This window comes from Schistocerca gregaria, chromosome 3 (genome assembly GCF_023897955.1).
Source record: "Schistocerca gregaria isolate iqSchGreg1 chromosome 3, iqSchGreg1.2, whole genome shotgun sequence".
Lineage (NCBI taxonomy): Eukaryota > Metazoa > Arthropoda > Insecta > Orthoptera > Acrididae > Schistocerca > Schistocerca gregaria.
This window is the reverse complement of record NC_064922.1, coordinates 160,697,838-160,708,205: the sequence shown is the minus strand read 5'-3', so window position 1 is coordinate 160,708,205 and position 10,368 is coordinate 160,697,838.

Sequence of the window (10,368 nt, the reverse complement as noted above, 5' to 3'; positions counted from 1 at the left end):
TGGTTGCAGAATATGGAATCTGTGGGTTCAGGAGGGTAATACGGAACGCCGTGCTGGATCCCAACGGCCTCGTACCACTAGCAGTCGAGATGACAGGCATCTTATCTGCATGGCTGTAACGGATCGTGCAGCCACGTCTCGATCCTGAGTCAACAGATGGAGACGTTTGCGAGACAACAACCATGTGCACGAACAGTCTGGCGACATTTTCAGGCAGGATGGACTGTCAGCTTGAAGACCCTGGCTGCGGATACCCTTGACGCTGCATCACAGACAGGAGCGCCTGCGATTGTGTACTGAACGACGAACTTAGGTGCACGAATGGCAAAACGTCATTTTTTTGGATGTATTCAGGTTCTGTTTACAGCACCATGATGGTCGCATCCCTGTTTCGCAACATCGCGGTGAACGCACACTGGAAGCGTGTATTCGTCATCGGCATACTGGCTTATCACCCAACGTGATGGTATGGGGTGCCATTGGTTTCACGTCTCAGTCATCGCATTGACGGCACTTTCAACAGTGGACATTACATTTCAGATGTGTTACTTCCCGTAGCTCTACCCTTCATTCGATCCCTGTGAAACCCCTACATTTCAGCAGGTTAATGCACGACCCCAAGTTGCAGGTCCTGTACGGGCCTTTCTGGATACAGAAAATGTTAGAGTGCTGCCAGCACATTCTCCAGACCTCTCACCAACTGAAAACGTCTGGTCAATGGTGGGCGAGCAACTGGCTCGTCACAATACGCCAGTCACTACTCTTGATGAACTGTGGTATCGTGTTGAAGCTGCGTGGGCAGCTGTACCTGTGCACTCCATCCAAGCTCTGTTTGACATAATGCCCAGGCGTATCAAGGCCGTTATTACGGCCCGAGGTGGTTGTTTTTGGTACTGATTTCTCAGGATGTATGCACCCAAATTGCGTGAAAATGTAATCACATGTCAGTTATACTATAATATATTTGTCCAATGAATACCTGTTTATCATCTGCATTTCTTCTTGGTGTGCCGATTTTAATGGCCAGTAGCGTATATTGGCGAACATAGGACCGTTCTGCAGTCAGCTTCAAATATCGGTTCTCCAAATTTTCTGAATAGCGTTCCTCGAAAAGAACATCCACCTTCTCTCCAGGGATTTCCTTTCGAGTTCCCAAAGTACCTCCGAAATACTTGCGTGTTGCTCGAACCTACCGTTAAAAAATCTACCACCTGACCTCTGAACTGTTTCGATGTTTTCCTTTAATTCAACTCGGTGTGGATCCCAAAAACTCGAGCAATAGTCAAGAAATGGTCACACTAGCGTCCTGTATGTGACCTTCTTTAGCAGATCAACCTCACTTTCTCAAAAATCTCCCAATAAACCGAAGTCGACCTTTCGCTTTCCCAATCACAATCCTCACATGCTCGATCCAGTTCAAATTTCTTTCCAACATTACGCCTATATATTTAAACTACGAGACTGTGTCAAGCGGTACACTACCAATGTTGGGTTCGAACGTTACAGGTTTGTTTTTCCCACTCATCTGAATTACCTTACAGTTTTCTACATTTAGAGGTAGCTCCGATTCATCACATGAACTAGAAATTTTGTCTACGTCATCTTGTACCCCATACAATCTGTCAACTTCGGCACCTTTCCGTACACCACATCAACAGTAAACAACCGCATATTGTTGCCCACACTGTCTGCCAGATCATTTACGTATACAGAAAGCGACAACAGTCCTACCACACTCCTGACGATACCCTTGTCTCTGATGAACACTGGCCGTCGAGGAAGACGTATTGGGTTCTATTCTACATCTACATCTATATGGATACTCTGCAAATCACATTTAAGTGCCTGGCAGAGGGTTCACCGAACCATGTTCACAATTCTCTATTATTCCATTCTCGTATAGCGCGCGGAAAGAATGAACACCTATATCTTTCCGTACGAGCTCTGATTTCCCTTATTTCATCGTGGTGATCGTTCCGCCCTATATAGGTCGCTGTCAACAAAATATTTTCAGATTCGGAGGAGAAAGTTGGTGATTGTAATTTCGTGCGAAGATTCCGTCGCAACGAAATACGCCTCCCTTTAATGATTTCCAGCCCAAATCCTGTATCATTTATGTAACACTCTCTCCCGTATTTCGCGATAATACAGAACGTGTTGCCTTTCTTTGAACATTTGCGATGTACTCCGTCAGTTCTACCTGGTAAGGATCCCACACCGCGCAGCAGTATTCTAAAAGAGGACGGACAAGTGTAGTGTAGGCAGTCTCCTTAGTAGGTCTGCTACATTTTCTACATGTTTTGCCAATGAAACGCAGCCTTTGGTTAGCCTTCCCCACAACATTTTCTATGTGTTCTTTCCACTTAAAGTTGTTCGTAATTGTGATACCTACGTATTTAGTTGAATTTACGGCTTTTACATTAGACTGATTTTTCGTGTATCTGAAGTTTAACGAGTTCCTTTTAGCACTCATGTGGATGACCTCACACTTTTCGTTATTTAGGGTCTACTGCCACTTTTCGCACCATTCAGATATTTTTTCTAAATCATTTTGCAGTTTGTTCTGATCTTCTGATGACTTTATTAGTCGATAAAGGACAGCGTCATCTGGAAAAAACCGAAGACGGCTGCTCCGATTGTCTCCCAAATCGTTTATACACTCCTGGAAATTGAAATAAGAACACCGTGAATTCATTGTCCCAGGAAGGGGAAACTTTATTGACACATTCCTGGGGTCAGATACATCACATGATCACACTGACAGAACCACAGGCACATAGACACAGGCAACAGAGCATGCACAATGTCGGCACTAGTACAGTGTATATCCACCTTTCGCAGCAATGCAGGCTGCTATTCTCCCATGGAGACGATCGTAGAGATGCTGGATGTAGTCCTGTGGAACGGCTTGCCATGCCATTTCCACCTGGCGCCTCCGTTGGACCAGCGTTCGTGCTGGACGTGCAGACCGCGTGAGACGACGCTTCATCCAGTCCCAAACATGCTCAATGGGGGACAGATACGGAGATCTTGCTGGCCAGGATAGTTGACTTACACCTTCTAGAGCACGTTGGGTGGCACGGGATACATGCGGACGTGCATTGTCCTGTTGGAACAGCAAGTTCCCTTGCCGGTCTAGGAATGGTAGAACGATGGGTTCGATGACGGTTTGGATGTACCGTGCAGTATTCAGTGTCCCCTCGACGATCACCAGAGGTGTACGGCCAGTGTAGGAGATCGCTCCCCACACCATGATGCCGAGTGTTGGCCCTGTGTGCCTCGGTCGTATGCAGTCCTGATTGTGGCGCTCACCTGCACGGCGCCAAACACGCATACGACCATCATTGGCACCAAGGCAGAAGCGACTCTCATCGCTGAAGACGACACGTCTCCATTCGTCCCTCCATTCACGCTTGTCGCGACACCACTGGAGGCGGGCTGCACGATGTTGGGGCGTGAGCGGAAGACGGCCTAACGGTGTGCGGGACCGTAGCCCAGCTTCATGGAGACGGTTGCGAATGGTCCTCGCCGATACCCCAGGAGCAACAGCGTCCCTAATTTGCTGGGAAGTGGCGGTGCGGTCCCTTACGGCACTGCGTAGGATCCTACGGTCTTGGCGTGCATCCGTGCGTCGCTGCGATCCGGTCCCAGGTCGACGGGCACGTGCACCTTCCACCGACCACTGGCGACAACATCGATGTACTGTGGAGACCTCACGCCCCACGTGTTGAGCAATTCGGCGGTACGTCCACCCGGCCTCCCGCATGCGCACTATACGCCCTCGCTCAAAATCCGTCAACTGCACATACGGTTCACGTCCACGCTGTCGCGGCATGCTACCAGTGTTAAAGACTGCGATGGAGCTCCGTATGCCACGGCAAACTGGCTGACACTGACGGCGGCGGTGCACAAATGCTGCGCAGCTAGCGCCATTCGACGGCCAACACCGCGGTTCCTGGTGTGTCCGCTGTGCCGTGCGTGTGATCATTGCTTTTACAGCCCTCTCGCAGTGTCCGGAGCAAGTATGGTGGGTCTGACACACCGGTGTCAATGTGTTCTTTTTTCCATTTCGAGGAGTGTATATATAACGAACAGCAAAGGGCCTATAACACTACCTTGGGGAACGCCTACGTCCTTAAGAAGTCTTCAAGCCATTCACATGTCTGAGAAGCCTATTCCACGACACAGTGAATATCAACACGGTCAGAAGAGGACGTGCGCGCTATTCGCTGAATCGCTGAAGTCCTTGATGCTGCTACGACAGCACCCGCTCTGAGCACCCGCTCTGGGCACCTGCTCAGATTCCACCTGCTGCGAACAGTTGTTCATCACGTCGTTTTACGGTTGCAGCTTGTAGTCGGCGTCTCCGGTGCTCGAATTTAATAAATTGTGTAAGCGGTGATTAGTAATAAAATCAAAATTACTCCATTTTCACTTGCTTGACCGTTTCTGTCCACGTCCCGGCCCTAGTCTATAACACGGGGAAACATTTCTACACGTCTTTCTTGCATTCATAGCGCCAGATTTGCATCTGGTCGCCAACATTCAAACTATTTTTTTCTATTGTAAATCCGTTCCACCGATTTTCATTATCGTATGAAAATTCTAGCCCGCATTGGAACCTCCGCTAGTAGCTGCAGTGTAATTATAACTACCTGACACCTATGAATAACCCTGTATACAGACAGGGTATCCCATTATCTTAACCACCGAAAATAACTTCTTGTCTAGAAGAAAAATAAAAATAAATAAATAAACGTATCAAGCAAACACTGTGTAGCTACCAGGAGAAAATTAACGAACATTGCCTTTCTTCTAACTTTGTTCGTTACGGAGATAGCAGCACTAAAACGTCTTTCTAAAAAGTCCCCTACATTTTTTATTCCGTAATCCACTTACTCTCCTAAAGGCGCCTTCAAAAACGTATCACACTGTACTATTCACGTAATAAAAATGTAACTCAAAACTGACTTTACTCTGCTGTAACAGTACACAGCGCAGGCACTTGGGACAACATAGCTCATCCGCGTGCCGGAGTATAACAGTAAACAAATGGAAACACAACGGAAATGTACACTGGTCATGCAGTCAACAGCCATGAGTTGACGCTTTGTGTCAGCAAAGTGCACACCAATGAAGAGAAGGTGAAATGTTACTGGTCCACGGAGAATGTAACTCTGCAGCTCAGTAACTGCAATCATTTCTTCCTATTTACAACTGGTGCATGCAGTACAGTACTGTAGTACTTACATCCTCCACGTATGAGTAGCATCTGTACCATCTCTTCGTTGGTGTACATTGTACTCACAGAAACCCTCAACTGAAGACTGTTGACTGTCCACTGTGCATTTTTCTTGTGTGTCAAATAGTTCCACAGAGCGAAAAGCAATGCTCCCTGCAAGCTACTGAATGGAGTTTTGTCCAAATTTTCGTAGCCAAATGAAGACGGTAGAAATGGACAACTTGGGTGTATCAAATTTATGGTGTGAGAAATAGCTTTGAAAAAAAGGACACGTTTGATTACTTGAAGGTAATTAGGGTAATTAACAGGAACTCAAGCAGTGATTTGAGGAAAAATTGAAATATTTCACGAACAACTACTGCTATGTAAATCATGTTCTGAAAAGTTCATCTCTTCAAGGGTTTAAATGGCTCTGAGCACTATGGAACTCAACTGCTGTGGTCATTAGTCCCCTAGAACTTAGATCTACTTAAACCTAACTAACTTAAGGACATCACACACATCCATGCCCGAGGCAGGATTCGAACCTGCGACCGTAGCAGTCCCACGGTTCCGGACTGCGCGCCTAGAACCGCGAGACCAATGCGGCCGGCTCTCTTCAAGGGAAAGTTATTTTGAGCATAAAACTTACATTGGCGTAGAAAATGTCAATTTTTTTCTATCATGTAGAAGAAACAATAAATATTCAAATTCCAACGCAAATTAAAGCTCTTCGTCTTTCATTATATATATATATATATATATATATATATATATATATATATATATATATATATATATACTCCTAAAAATAGGGGAATACCGTTCGATATTTTATATACTACCTTTCGCTATTTCTGTACAAAACTTGAAAATAATAAAAATAGAAAAAATTGTCAAATGTTTCGTGAAACGACTTATCTAAAAGTAAGAAACAGGTTACAATAAATTAGAGAAACATTTTATACGCATCATTTGCTGGTAATAATTTCGAGCAGCATTCAAAGGCGCGTTATTTGTTTCCCTAACCTACTTTGTTTCTTACTTTTAGACAAATCAATTCACAAAACATTTAACTCTTTATTTTCAAAAAAAAAAAAACCATTTGCGTTACGTCGTCTATCATTGATGTGTCCTTATGCATGAGACTCAAGTCAAATTTGTATTATGTACTTGTCTTTTATTGTAATAGCTATTAATGGGAGCAAGAGGATTGCGGAATACAAAATATAAGGGTGCTGTTTAGAAAAGACATACTGTTGTTAACATTTTCGTAACGAACGAAGTTGCGAGAAAAACAATCATGCCAGTTAACAGGCCCCTGTGACTTAAAATAATTTGCTTGACACATAGCTTCTATTCTACAAGTGGACGAAAAGTTATTTGCGGTGGCCAAGATAAGGGGAATACCCTGTCCAGTCTCACAATTTTCGGCCTCTTCTACGCGTACTATATCTGCTGGAGGGTAAGTTCTTTATTAGACGGAGATTCGTGAGCATTTTATTATTGACAGTGCGAGTTTGTCTATCCGAGTGCGCGTGAGTTTTCCAAGTTAGTTGCGAATTCGGGAGACGAAGGTGGGAGAATGAGCGAGTACACCGTATCGCAAGGGGGTGTAAGCAGAACGTCGAGTGGAGGAAAGATGTACTGGATACCAGTCAATCTCAAGTGAGATAAATGTCGACGGAAATAAGAAGTTAAGTGCGCTATGAAGAAGAATATTAATTAAACAATTTAGTGGAAAAGATGGTAATACAACGCCGTTGTGGGAATTCAGTTCGCGTTTAAGTGGCTAATATGTTAAAGATCAACAATCACATATGCGTAATGAGAAACAGTAATTGTCCTATACAAGATTTCATCTAGTCAGATGAATATCCCTTTGCCTTTAATTCAATTTGCGACTGCTAATAACCGTCGAAATGCAGGCAGATTAGATGAAAATTATGCTCTGCCGTTCCCTGGACTACAATTAAAGTTATCTCCTGGTATCTCAATACTTACACTGTCATCCCGTCCCTTGTTCTGTTTTCCTCACATTTTTTCCACCTCATTTGTTAATAGTCCGCTTAATTTTCAGCATACTGTTTTACACACATAGAAAACCCTTCGATTCTCGTTCATTCCTATTTCCGCGGGATCCATCCTTAGAAATTTCTTCCTCATTTTAATAAAGCGTATGCCTGATAGCAGTAGACTCCTTTTGGAGGATGTGCTTCTTATGTTGATCCACTGTGGCTTCCAGAATGTCGAGATCACCCCGGGGAATGCCACGAAAACATTCCCCGCCGTGGGTCCTTCCGAAGATTCATGCATGTGCTTGCTTTCAGACGATTCACGCCGTACATGTCAACGGCAATTTTACAACTGAAAATGCCATCTGTCTCCACTAAGCGGACAACCAACTGCATCACTGGCGTGCAAATTTCAGCCTTCGTCGCCGACAAATAGCAGTCAACGTGGCTGCACTAAAAGATGATCAGTGTCATCAGCCAGTCTTGTCACCGATATCCTAGTAATACTTCTCGAGCCCTCAAATGAGACTGACGGACAGAGACCATTTCCCTGCCCTATCTTCGTTTCAGCTGCAGAAGTTTCTGAAACCCCTCCCGCGAATTCTACTTTGCAGAATTTTTGCTTCTTATACGGAATCGCCCAACTAGCACAGCGGAAAGTACAACGTTGGTTATCCTTCCTCTTCCAGTTTTTATACGACCCCCGTCCTCTCGTTTGAGACCAAAACCCTCGAGTCTCCTTTGATCTTTCCTCGTGATTAACTTGCCATAATTGTATTTTAGCTTAAAAAATTTCTCTGTTGTGGTTGTCTACTCATGCGACCCCTGCCAATTTTGGATAATTTTTGCTTTCCCAACATTTTATTTTTTTGGCCGCCTCTAAAGCTGAAAGGTTAGCGTCGCGGCCTTCACTAGCGAAGGACCTGTGTTCGTTCCCGTTATTTTTTTCTGCGTTGAGGAGATCTAGGTGTGCTCAGCCTCGCGGAGCCAAATGTCGAGCTACATGAAAAAAGAAGAGGTGGTTCAATCAGGATTCGTCTACTTGAAACAACGGTATCCTGGCCACATGTTCCGCATTCATAGAGCTCTGCCCGTACTGCGTTGAAAGCAGCAGTCGGAACAGGGCTGAGGCCCAATCTGTGAGAGGCGTCTTCTACCATTCCACTTTCTCTATTTTTGCTTCATTGCCGTTCTCTTAAAATTCGCAGATTTGTCTTCTAAGTCAATCTGGTTTCATCCCTCGATGTGAACGCAGAATTATAACCTGCGTTTTCTGATACCGCTATGATCTTTCTGAACCATTTGATCTCTTGGTTATTTCTTAGCATGAACTTGTCCCTTATTCGTTTCAGTCCCAGGATATCTGTTATAATTTTCCTGTCTCATTTTTAATGTATGTGGTATTTTCTTTCCTGCCAATATTTTCAAAGTTCAGAACTACTCTGTTTTCATGAAGAAATTGTAATGCTCAGTTTTACATACTTCTAGATGTAATTCTTGTTACGGATATTCTGCACGATAAATTATGTTGTTTCTTTTTTCTTTTGTTTTCATTTGCATTCTTTCATATAACATTTTCCCAAATTATTTCACATAGGTAATTGGATGTTACCGTTGTCGGATTTGCTTGATATTTCGTTTTCATGTCACTTGTTCGTATTTTTTCAGCTAATGTATTCCCCCATTTCAAATGAAACTGTGTAACTACATTTTCTCATTTTCTGTGGTCTTTTTTAAAAACTTCTTGGCTCTTGTAACGTCACGAATCAAGGCTGCGAGATCATCTACAAATACGTCAACGAATCGGGGGAAAGGGAATACAGACGTAGAAAAAATTAGGTTTACAGAAAATGTAAGACTGTAGAAGTATGTAAGACTAGGGGAAATACATACCAAAGTTAAATAGATGTTTCCATTAAAGAGAAGCAGCTATGAACATCAAGAGCTGAAATAAAAGGGAAGTTAAGAAGGGAAAGTTGGAAGGTGGAAGGAAGGTATAGAAGTGCTATACAAATGTAAATGCACTTGAAGGCAATATTACAGAAAGGGCGATGAAGTAAACGAAGGTATGGTAGCGGAGATACGGTAGTGGAAAATGGTTCAAATGGCTCTGAGCACTATGGTACTTAACATCTGAGGTCATCAGTCCTCTAGAACTTAGAACAATTAAACCTAACTAACCTAAGGACATCACACACATCCATGCCCGAGGCAGGACTCGAACCTGCGACCCTAGCGGTCGCGCGGTTCCAGACTGAAGACCCTAGAACCGCTCGGCCACGAATGCCGGCTATGGATTTCACCTTTTGGTAGTTTTACAGATGGCTAGTAATTTACGTCTGCGTTTCTCCATGTTCTTAAAGTAGCAGACACTCCTCATTTTCATAAAACATTTTCGTGGACTGAAATGTGCATAACTTAGTGTGTGTATACCATATAAGCTTATTTATTAACTCATTTGGTATGCTCACGACTCACAACGAATCATTAACGTTTGCCCTATAAAACAGAATCCCTTTTCTCAAGAGGTAGTGCTGTCTTATGCAGACCTGTGTCCGATCCTTCCATTTTTCTTTTATTTTGACTAAATCTGGGCCCTTGTCCTGCTCATTCTTGATATTCCGCATCGTTCCAGTAGCGAAGTTTTCAAATAAAATATGGCGTTTCAGTCTTCGATCGCTTTTCTTTATTTTCAATTACCGGTTTCGGGCTAGCTGCCCATCTTCAGATCATATATTGCAGATACAGATTAACTTGTCTTTACGGACAAGCTACTCTGTAACTGCAATGTATGATCTGAAGATGGGCAGCTATCCCGAAACCGGTAATTGAAAATAAAGAATAGCGATCGAAGACTGAAACGCCATATTTTTATTTAATGAACGATCGCGGAATTCCCATTAAGCCAATCATGTCTAGTTTTGATAAAGTTTTCAAATGCCACGCCTTTGAGGTAGAACAACGTAAAATAACTCTTGCTCTAGTACCAACAGGTGAGCGGGACAGGTCGTCAGCGAAGACGTTTGTCGTACCAGGTACACAGACCGTTGAAAACTGGTATTCCTGAAGCACAGCTACCCATCTCGCTAGTCTCCCATGCGGAAGTTTGGCGGTTAGGAGACATTCTAGGGC